The sequence below is a fragment of the Siniperca chuatsi genome, linkage group LG20 (genome assembly GCF_020085105.1).
Source record: "Siniperca chuatsi isolate FFG_IHB_CAS linkage group LG20, ASM2008510v1, whole genome shotgun sequence".
In the NCBI taxonomy this organism is placed as follows: domain Eukaryota; kingdom Metazoa; phylum Chordata; class Actinopteri; order Centrarchiformes; family Sinipercidae; genus Siniperca; species Siniperca chuatsi.
The window spans coordinates 25339565-25350700 of NC_058061.1; the positions used below are offsets into that span (position 1 = coordinate 25339565).

Below are 11136 nucleotides of genomic sequence, written 5' to 3' on the forward strand. Positions count from 1 at the left end.
CAGACGGGTATTTCTTACAGACCGATTCTTTTCTACACACTTGCCTCACTCATTAGGTTCCCTCGTGGGTTGTCTAAAGATTTGTAGTTTGGAACTCATCTTTAAAAAAGGGGGGAGTGGATGCGTGAAGAAAAAAACTAATAAAACAATAGTAAAATATATTTTAAAAAGTGAGTAAGTAAAAGGTGTGAATGCCAAACATGATCTGAGGCAGCCCGCTCTTAAAGGCATTGAACGGTTAATTTTTTTTCGTTCTCAAGTGAGTCTGTAAACTGTCTTTCCCCTACAGGGGGGGCTTTCCTACAGCGGATATAAGGCTGAAACAGACAGAGTGGGACCATGCTGATAACATACTGTATAAGCAGGCCATTAGTGACCTCTGTGACAAAATAAAACAACAAAAAAACTCTTTCCCTTGAGAATGGATTTGGGAAAGATAACATTGGGCAAAAGATTGCTCCAAGAATCACGGTCAGGCTGACTGACTAGACAGGGTTTCGACGCCAGGTCGGGAAGGGGCTGGCTTGAACACTGAACTGGAGACGACAGAGCATTCTTCACATCCGTTACGTAAAAGCACCCACACTGACACAAAAGAGCATGTGAACACACGACGCAAAGACAACTGCCTGCATGAGACACAGCCACACACACAGACATTGATAAGTGAGGCTATCTCTTACCTTGAGCACACACAAGCCACTGATGACAAAGCCCCAGCAGAGATATACACTGGATATACACATGATGCATACAAACGCATGCCTGAACACACAATCAATGTTGCTGGAAAAGACACTGTTTTTCTTGTGCCCGATCAATATTATCGGAAGAGGTATGATGATAAGATAAGGAATTATTCTGATTTCCACTCCTGAAGGCATCATTGTAGCCAGAATTTCTGACACTGCATTACAATATGTGAAACACAGCGACAGGGAGCTGATGTACTCTTATCAATGGAAGCTGCCTCACACAGCTGCTGGCTCTGTAAATAACACTGCTCACAGAGGTCAAAGCTCTCTTTCCAGACAACTATACATGACATCAAGGAACCACAAGAGTTACACTGCACAGCACATCACATGTACATCTTGGGGTTGATAAACACATGGTTCAGGCAAGACAAAGAGAGAAACACACTAAAGCTGACCTGGTTGTACTGGAATGATAAAAAAACATGCACTGTCTCAGTAGCTTTCAATGATCCACTTTGTAAAGCTTTGTTTCAGGTCCCTAACACATATTCTCATGTCCCCCTGGTCAAAGCAAAGCAGGATACATGGGAATGCATGGGCCCTTGGACCAGACATTGTGAGGAAGCTGCTGGTTGGGTAAAGACATCAGACTCAGGTGTGGATTTTCACAGACAACTTCAAGTATTCCGGAAAAGATTATCAGCTATAGCAACAGGGAAGTGATTATTCCATATGCAAGATCTCCAGTCCGGACACCTATTTTCCCTGTACGAAAATTCCGGGACGCCGGAGAGCCACAACATTGGAGATTCGTGAAAGACTTACAGACGGTAAATGCAGCAGTACATGCACGAGCACCTGATGTTCCCAGCCCACACAAAATACTCTTACAGGTGCCATCTGGTAGTAAGTGGTTTTCAGTTGTTGACCTGGCTAATGCTTTTTTCAGCATCCCAGTGGATCCTGACAGCCAGTATTGGTTTGCATTCTCTTTTGAAGGTAAGAGTTTTACATTCACCAGACTACTCCAAGGGTATTCGGAGAGTCCTGGAATCTTTAATGATGCATTAAAAAACTATTTGGAAACATTAAAATTGACAGAAGGAAGTGCGCTCCTACAATATGTAGATGACCTTATGATCTGTTCAAAAACAAGAGAAGCTTGTGTAAAGGTCACACTAGCTCTGTTCAGTCACCTTGCAGAAAATGGCCACAAAGCTAGCTTATCCAAGCTGCAGTTTGTGCCTGAAAAGGTCACACTCCTGGGTCATGTGATTTCTGTACCAGCTTTTTCTCATCTGCACCTGCCACCAGCTGCATTTCTCCAACATTTGAGTCATTTCGTCTCTCCAAGTTATGCTGGACAGCATGGTTAATTATATTGCTAACTCGACTTGTGAAATTAATCTAAACAGCAAACTCTAGTTGTGGATTTAGGGCTGTAGAGTTAGATTCTTCGTTGTACTTAAGGGGTAGGCAGGAACTAGTGCTGCTATGTGCCAGTGTAAACTCAAATCTAATCTTAAGTTCACTTGTTTGAGGGGATTGCTAAATCAGGAAACCCAACACTTCTGAATCAAATCTACACAGAGCTCTACATCACAGAGGGAGGGAGTGGAGTGGTCTGTGATGAACATGAGGTCAGACAGAAACAGCATCCAGGAAACCAGACAGACTGGAAACAACAATTGCATGTAAAGACATATTACAACCTCTACCTGGAAGAGATCAACCAATCAGAACAGTTATGACAATGGGAGTGGCTGACATTGGGAAAACAGTCTTAACACAGAATTTCACTCTGGACTGGGCTGAAGACAAAGCCAACCAGGACATACAGTTAACATTTCCATTCACTTTCAGAGAGCTGATTGTGCTGAAAGAGGAAAAAGTACAGCTTGGTAGATCTGGTTCATCACTTCTTTACTGAAACCAAAGAAGCAGGAATCTGCAGGTTTAAGAAGTTCCAGGTTGTGCTCATTTTTGACAGTCTGAATGAGTGTCGACTTCCCTTGGACTTCCAAAGCAATGAGATCCTGACTGATGTCACTGAGTCCACCTCGGTGGATGTGTTGCTGACAAACCTCATCAGAGGGAAACTGCTTCAGAAACTGCAGCCAATCAGATCCCTCCTGAGTGTGTTGACATGGTGACAGAGGTTAGAGGGTTCACTGACCCACAGAAGGAGGAGTACTTCAGGAAGAGATTCAGAGATGAGGAGCAGGCCAGCAGAATCATCTCCCACATCAAGATATCACAAAGCCTCCACATCATGTGCTACATCAAAGTCTTCTGCTGGATCACTACTACAGTTCTGGGGGATGTGTTGAAAACCAGAAAGGGAGGAGAGCTGCCCAAGCTCCTGACTGAGATGTAAATCCACTTCCTGGTGGTTCAGTCCAAACTGAAGAACATCAAGTATGATCTGGAGCTGAGGCTGATCCACGTTGGAATCCAGAGAGCAGGAAGATGATTGTGTCTCTGGGAAAACGCAACCTGATCTTCTATTACAGAGTGTGGCATCGATATCAGAGCAGCCTCAGTACACTCAGGAGTGTTCACACAGATCTTACAGAGGAGAGAGGGCTGTACCAGGACAAGGTGTTGTGCTTCATATATCTGAGTGTTCAGGAGTTTCTGGCTGCTCTTCACGTCCATCTGACATTCACCAACTCTGGTGTCAATCTGCTGTCAGAAGAACAATCCACTCGGATGTCTAGGCCAGTAAATCACAAATCTATAGTAAAACTCTTTTACCAGAGTGCTGTGGACAAGGCCTTACAGAGTCCAAATGGATACCTGGACTTATTCCTCTGCTTCCTCCTGGGCTTGTCAGTGCAGACCAGTCAGACTCTCCTACAAGGCATGCTGACACAAAAAAGCTCACAGATGAATCAGGAAACATCAGGGAGAATCTCTCTGCAGAGAGAAGCTATAACCTGTTCCACTGTCTGAATGAGCTGAACAACTGTTCTCTAGTGGAGGAGATCCAACTGTACCTGAGTTCAGGGAGTCTTTCCACAGATAAACTTTCTCCTGCTCAGTGGTCAGCTCTGGTCTTTATCTGGATGCGTTTGACCTGAGGAAATACTTTGCTTCAGAGGAAGGTCTTCTGTGGCTGCTGCCAGTGGTCAAAGTCTCCAGTAAATCTCTGTACCTTCATACACAACCAAATCAATTAAATTAACCTTAAATATACAAGAAAGAAAATAACTTCTTCAGACAGTGTGGCTGTAACCTATCAAATAGAAGCTGTAAAGATCTGTCCCGATTTCTCAGCAGCCAGTCCTCTAGTCTGATAGAGTTGGACCTGAATTACAATGACCTGCAGGATTCAGGAGTGACGCTCCTGTCTGCTGACCTGGAGAGTCCACACTGTAAACTGGAAGCTCTCAGGTTAGATTTACAATTCATCTCAAATGATTGGAGCTATGTCTTCAAACTTACTGTACTGTACCTCCACACAGTAAAAACAGCCTCTCAGATTAGAATTAGAAACTCTCTGCAGATGATGCAGCAAAAGGTCAAAGTTTTTACTGCCAGTGAAATACTATATGTTGGTACGGACATTCACGGTTTCCAGACAATGAATCCTAATTACTTTCGTGATCCCCTGACTTTTCTTGTAGTGTCACTAGCAGGTTAACATTGTTGGTTCTGATTGAAATATCTCAACAACTATTAGATGTATTGCTATGAAATTTGTTACAGAAATTTATGTTCCGCACAAGATGAATTGTATATATTTCCAGAGGCAATCCTACAGGATCAGTGTTTGGACCAATCTGGGTATTTTAATGGATCTTATCGGCTGAAACAAAGCAGTTCTAAATCCACAAATGGCCGCAAATGCACAGATTCGCTAAACTCTGACTCTATTTACCAATAGCAAAAAGCAGTGTACAAAACATTCAGGTAGCAGTTTGACATGGTTAAGCAATGTTTGAGTCAAACATTTTTATAAATGCAGTTGCAAGAACAATGCTTTCCACTCATATCTTAAAATATTTGATTTGAAAGAGAACTTATTCTAATTAGAATTATAACTATTATAATTATCTATTAACTCCCCCCGCTCTTTCATTCGTTTATTTGTTCAGGTTTAGCGGCCGCAAAAGCTGCAAGATCCTTTTGTGAATTTGCCCCTGAGGAGGAGGCAGAGTTGATTATTGTGGAGACCGCAGCTGTCCCTGGGGTAGACGTGGCTGCTGCGGCGAGGGGGTGGCGTCCTTCTTAGCAGAGGTGTTCTCTGCTGTCTCTGGATGAATGAGACCTCCAGAGCTTCTCCTGATCAAGGCCTCTTGTCAGTAACTTGCGGCAAGAGGAGAAGGAAGACTTGACCGCTGGAAAGTGGGAGCGTCCCTCCAGTGGAGGAAAGTCCTGCGTAACCAGGATGTCAAACCTATTGACCAGTGGGAGGTCCCGATGTGAAAGAGGAGGAGGCTGGCACTTTCCACCATGTTTGTCCTTGCAGGCTACAGTCCAGTGCTCCAGTTGATGTGGAGTTGAACTCACCAGAGCCCTCTAACCAACCCCGCTGACGAATGACATCCACTGGGGCTCGGCAAGGAGTAGAAATGGCCATTGCTTTGGGCTTTGCACCCATGAGGAGCCACGGATCTTCAGGCTTAGCTGAAATGGCTTCATGCTGCAGGGTGCCAGTGATGATGCAGCTGAGCCACGGAAGAGTGGGATCATTGTCCAGTACTGGAGTGGAGCAGTCCGGTTGCCGCAGCCAGAGAAGCTGAGGACTGCAAGGTGTTTTGCCTGGGCTGAGGCGACAGTGGAGAACTTCAGGATGAGCTTGTCTTTTTCTCTGAGTTCGGCTTCCAGACAAGCGATACTTTTCTTCAGCTTTATGACGGCAAGGTGACAAGATCCACACTCAGCCATCATGCTTCTGTAAAAGTGCTCAAAGCTTAAAATGCACACTAAAGTCCATAAAAATGCTAAAAGCTTAAAATCCTTAATAAAAGCAACCAGCTAGCCTAGCCACCAGGCTAAAAACAAACCTAGCTGAGCTATCAGCAGTGGAGGCAGTCCGGTAAACCACGTCGAGTTGATAGCCAGCTTAAAATCACTTAAGATCCATACGTCTTTTACTAAGTTAAAACATATAGGTAAAACAATAGCCAGGAAAACAGTGTAGTGTAGAAACATGACTTAAAAACTCGATAAAATGTCAGTTTATGATGCCAAGCCTCTGGTGGGCACACAAAAATGCAGACACATGCTCCGTATACCTTCCAGTCCACCAGAAATTGGAGGCCCCTGCCCTGGTGACATCCAGCAAACACCTGACCGTACAGACAGCAGAAACACCTACCAGATAAGGCAGTTGTGGAGGACAAGTAGTAGCAGAAAGGGGGCTGGTGGCAACCGGCTTGATCTTGGAGACATGGAAGGGGGGGTGGATCCAGAGAGAATGGGAAGTTGCAGATGGACCGCAGAAGGGTTGATGATCTTGATGATCTTGATGATCTTGAATGGGCCCACAAATTTGGGAGCCATCTTGCGGGATTTAACTCTGAGAGGAAGATCCTTAGACAAAAGCCACACTCTCTGTCCAACCTGGTAGCGGGGAGTTGGAGTATGATGCCAGTCTGTCTGGAGCCTGTACTTGGAGACTGTACGCAGCAGGATGGAACATGCTCTTCTCCAGGTTCGGCGACAGTGGCGGATGAACTCCGGGGCAGATGGAACACTGACCTCCCTCTCCTGGCTCAGGAAGAGAGGTGGCTGGTAACAGAGGGCACCCTCAAAAGGAGACAGAGCTGTGGCAAAACAAGGCAGAGAATTATGAGGGAATTATGTTCCATCCAAGCCAACTGCCAACTCCAAGAAGAGAGGTTAGAGGAAACTAGGCAACACAGGGTGGTTTCCAAATCCTGGTTAGCCCACTCCGTCTGACCGTTGGTTTGTTCTCTCCATCAGATTCCTGTGAACTCACAATGGACCCAGACACAGCACACAGGAACCTTTTCCTGTAAGAGAACAACATCGTGACAGATGAAGAGGAGGAGCAGGCATATCCTGATCTGAAAAGGAGTGGATACAGTGATGACAGCTAGATTGGAAGGAACGACAGCTCATTGAGTCTGGACTGCTCTGCTGTTAGTTACTCTGCCTGCCACAATAACAGAGTCAAAATCATACACAGCCCTGCCCCTTCCTAACTGCAACATTCTAGAGCGTACCACAACCACATAAATGCATACCTACAGTGGCTTCAGAAAGCATTCAGACCCCTTCACGTTTTGCGGATTTTATTGTGTTGTAGATTTAATTTTAAATGCATAAAATTGCCTTTTTGCACATCAATCAAAACCAATCAAAAACATGTTTTTAGAATTTTTTGCAAATTTAGTAAAACTCAAAAACTGAAATCTTATGTATTCAGTCTAACTGTATTCAAACTCTTTGCTGTGGCACTTGTGGTCAGTGTTTCCTGTTTGCTTTAATTGTCCTTGAGATGTCCACCTGTGGCAAATTAAAATTATTGGACATAGTTTAGAAACCACACATCTATGTATATAAGGTCCCACAATTCACACTGCATGTCAGGACAAAAACCAAGCCATGAAGTCCAAGGAGCTCTGTGTAAACCTCCACGATACAATTGTGGCGAGGCATAAATCAGGGCAAGGGTATAAAACCATTTCTAAACCTTTGAGTGTTCCGAGGAGCCTGCTTAGAGTTTGAGAAAAAAGATTCTCTTGTCTGATGAGATAAAAATGTAACTCTTTGGGCAGAACTCCAAGCACTGCTCATCACCTGGCTAATACCATCCCTACAGTGAAGTATAACTCGAATATAATTAAAGCAAACAGGATACACCTGACCACAATTTGGAGTGCCACAGGAAATGGTCTGAATACTTATATAAAAGAGAGATTTCAGTCTTTATGCCTGCGCTCCGGTGATAGCCCGAGAACCAGGCATGGTTCTCGGGTTGTTCGTCCGTCCATCCATCCATCCCATACTCATGAACGCGATATCTCAGGAAAGCCTTGAGGGAATGTCTTCAAATTTGGCACAAACGTCCACTTGAAGAATGACACAAGAATGAACTGATTCGAATTTAGTTGTCAAAGGTCAAGGTAACTGTGACCTCACAAAACAAGTTTTTTGCCATAACTGAGGACCATATTTCACAGTTGGCCGGACAATGAATTGGTGAGACTTTTGACTCAAAGGTCAAAGGTCATTGTGACCTCAAAACAGGTTTTTAGCCATAATTTAAGAATGAATTGGGCGATTTCAGATTTCACACACATGTTGACTGGGACGACACAATAATTAGACAATAACTAGCACAGTACAGGCTTTCCTCCATCTGCATTTCACTTCCTGCCTCATTCTGAATTTCGAGCGTCATCAAAATCACATAACTGCAAACTTGCTAATAATGATTCTGTGAGTGAGTGAGTGAAAAAAAAAGCACTATAGCACTAATCCATCTTTACATAGTAATCAAGTACATGTGTACCTGTTTGGCCAATACATCTGTGATAATCCTTCATTAATCAGTTCAACAATGTATATTCACTGGAATCATACATATGTTTCTTCCATTTAGCCAAAAAATATACTTTATACCTTTTTATTCAATTCCTTCCAAGTATTGACTACATTTATTATATGAGTCTGGACAGACATGGATGTAAGCTGCAACTTGACTAGTTGGTGGAGGCATACAACCATGGTGTGGTAATTCTAGTTCTAGTAGATTGATGGGCAAAAATGGCACTTTTATCCATTTAAAATTACATCTACAAGATAATAAATGTGAAGGGGTCTGAATACTTTCTGAAGACACTGTATGTGCAGACAAGAATATGGGTATTGGACTATTATGCCAAACCTGGCATCACCTTCAATGACAATGTTTATTTTGTTTTGTTTTTTTACATCCAGCGCTAATGTTTTCAAAAATTCTCACTTTCTACAATAATGTTGGACATCCCAGTAGCTGAGTGGTTGAGGCACATACTGCTATGTCCCTGCTTCGATTCCAGGTGGGGGCTTTTGTTGCATGTCATGCGCCCCCTCTCTTTAGTTCCTCCCTACTGCCAAAAAAATAAAAAAATTTAAATCAAATCTTGGGGTGAGATTATTTTGTCAAATACTGTTTCCACGGTCAAGAATGAATGATCTGTTCTCAACATTCTGTTATCTTTTCCACTCACACGTCTAAGGGTCAAATTTGATATACTTCTTGATAAAGATTCAGTATTTGTTTTTTCAATATTTGTTTCTTCAGCCTACTGGAACCATATACAGACAAATCAAAGGGCCCAACAGAGAGAACCTCTCCAAATCATCTGAAAAGTGGAAAAACTCCCATATGGGGCATTACAGTCTAATGGAATTGATACGTTTCAGCTGAACCATTCATTTCTTACCTAATTAAAGGATAAGGTTGGAGTTATTCAATTTTTTTTGTTGTCAATAAATCCCATGAACAGACCAAAACAAACAATGTCCATCTCTCAATACTTTCTGACTTCCCAACTCTGTCTATGGTTCTCAGCCCAAAGCCCATTAGTTCCTACTGAAGACAAAAATCTTTTTTTAAAAAAGCCACACATATCCATATATGTTTAACATATATGGTTAAACATTTTTTTTAAAAGCTCAATAATTTTCTAAAAAAGTTAGTTACTGTACAAAACAGTTACTGTACAAACAGGAGGAAATAGTGCATTTGTTGGGGACTATTTTCAGCAGTGTATTCATCCACATTAAGCAGAATGGTGAATGTGGGATTTAGTCAAAATACTACAATTCAGTTCAATTCAATTCAATTTTATTTATATAGCGCCAATTCATAACAGAAGTTATCTCATTGCACTTTTCCTATAGAGCAGGTCTAGACCTTACTCTTTATAATATTATTTACAGAGACCCAACAAATCCCACCATGAGCAAGCATTTGGTGACAGTGGCAAGAAAAAACATGTCAAATAATGTCAGTATTAATTAACAGAGCCAATGACAATAACTGTAGTAGCAGTTGTCGAGCAGGAACACAGGGCCCACAACCACAGATCCAGTCTCTGCACCCCCGGGGGCAGAAATACCTGCTGAAAGCGACAGAAGGAGAGAGGAGAGAAATGAGAAGGCACAGATCTATGGGAGAGAGAAGATGTGTGTGTTCATGGTAATGAAGGAACATCTCACCCAGTGCAATAGTGTGGCTCATTGATGTATTTTTAATAGTTTTTGGACAACAATGGAGCTCTACGGCTCAGAGGAAGAAGATATATCAGACTTTGGATACTGGCTGACTTTGCCTTCCACCTCCCCATACTTGTTATTAGGATACATTGATTGTTGGTTTGACTCTGCACATGATATTTGTTGTTGGATAAGAAAAATACACAGTATTAAATGAATACTGCCAGAATATTACCTTATCCTTTATCCTTAAGTACGTGCATCTAACTAATGCCAAATAAGCAGATTTAAGTACACACAATACAGGTGATATTATCTATTTTAATTTGTTATGTAATATATGTAGTATTTCTGATCGTTAATGGATGGTTGATAATGACATGAATATTGTGGGATAGAAGATTATAATATTAATAGTGGCATTGTGATAACAATGGATTCCTCCAAATAGAAGTGACACTAGTGTATATATTTCTATGTAGGGTATGTGTTAAATGCAGTAAAAAAAAAGTGCTTTTTCCATCATTCAAGCATAATTAAGGTCTGTGCAGAGAACTGACCACAGTTACGATGTTATACATATGTCATGTTCACAGAGTGAAGCAGCTTTACACACGGCTAGTCAAGCACCTTGTTATCACGACCGGCAGAGGGCGATGAGGTGCAATTTAAAGAAGTCGACTTTAGAAGCAAACTATAATCAGAGAATAGAGCTCGGCTGATAGCTGCGTCAAGCTCACGAGAGTTAGCCCGCGAAATACCACAAGTACACTTTTTCAGAATAAAAGCATATTTTAACTATATTGAAAAGTTTAGCATTTTAACCGTGATCATTCCAAGTTGTCTGACATTTAATTTGTAAATAATTGCATAATGTTATCAGTTTTGCACAAGCACAAATGGCTGTATTTAGCCTATAGAGGAGGGAAAAGAACCTAATGTTAAATAATAAAATAAATGGGCAATACGACTGATTGAAACCAATTTTAACAAATTGTAATAAATGCTTTTGTTATGCAGTTACATTTTGTAACATTGTAACTAAGAGCACCGAAAACTATGAGTACATTGTGAATGAGTAGCAGATATTTGATGAAATTATATGATCTTACCTTTTCCCCAATATTACAAAAAGTTACGAGAGTTCTTATTTCTTGACTTTTCTGCAAGTTACACCAATGTCCACTCAGGCCATCTTGCTTTACCTAGCCTACTGGTGATAAATTGCTTCGATTAACCTTTTATTTTGAAAGATTTG

The 11136-nt window shown here is 41.8% G+C and overlaps 1 long non-coding RNA gene across 1 annotated transcript; it reads left to right on the forward strand.

Annotated features, from left to right (window-relative positions):
- Positions 1-233: 233 nt before the first annotated feature.
- LOC122867491 lies at positions 234-8191 on the forward strand. The gene is made up of 3 exons (XR_006375933.1): positions 234-1528; positions 1648-1697; positions 6633-8191. It is a non-coding gene; the product is annotated as an uncharacterized LOC122867491 (long non-coding RNA).
- The last annotated feature ends 2945 nt before the right edge of the window (positions 8192-11136 follow it).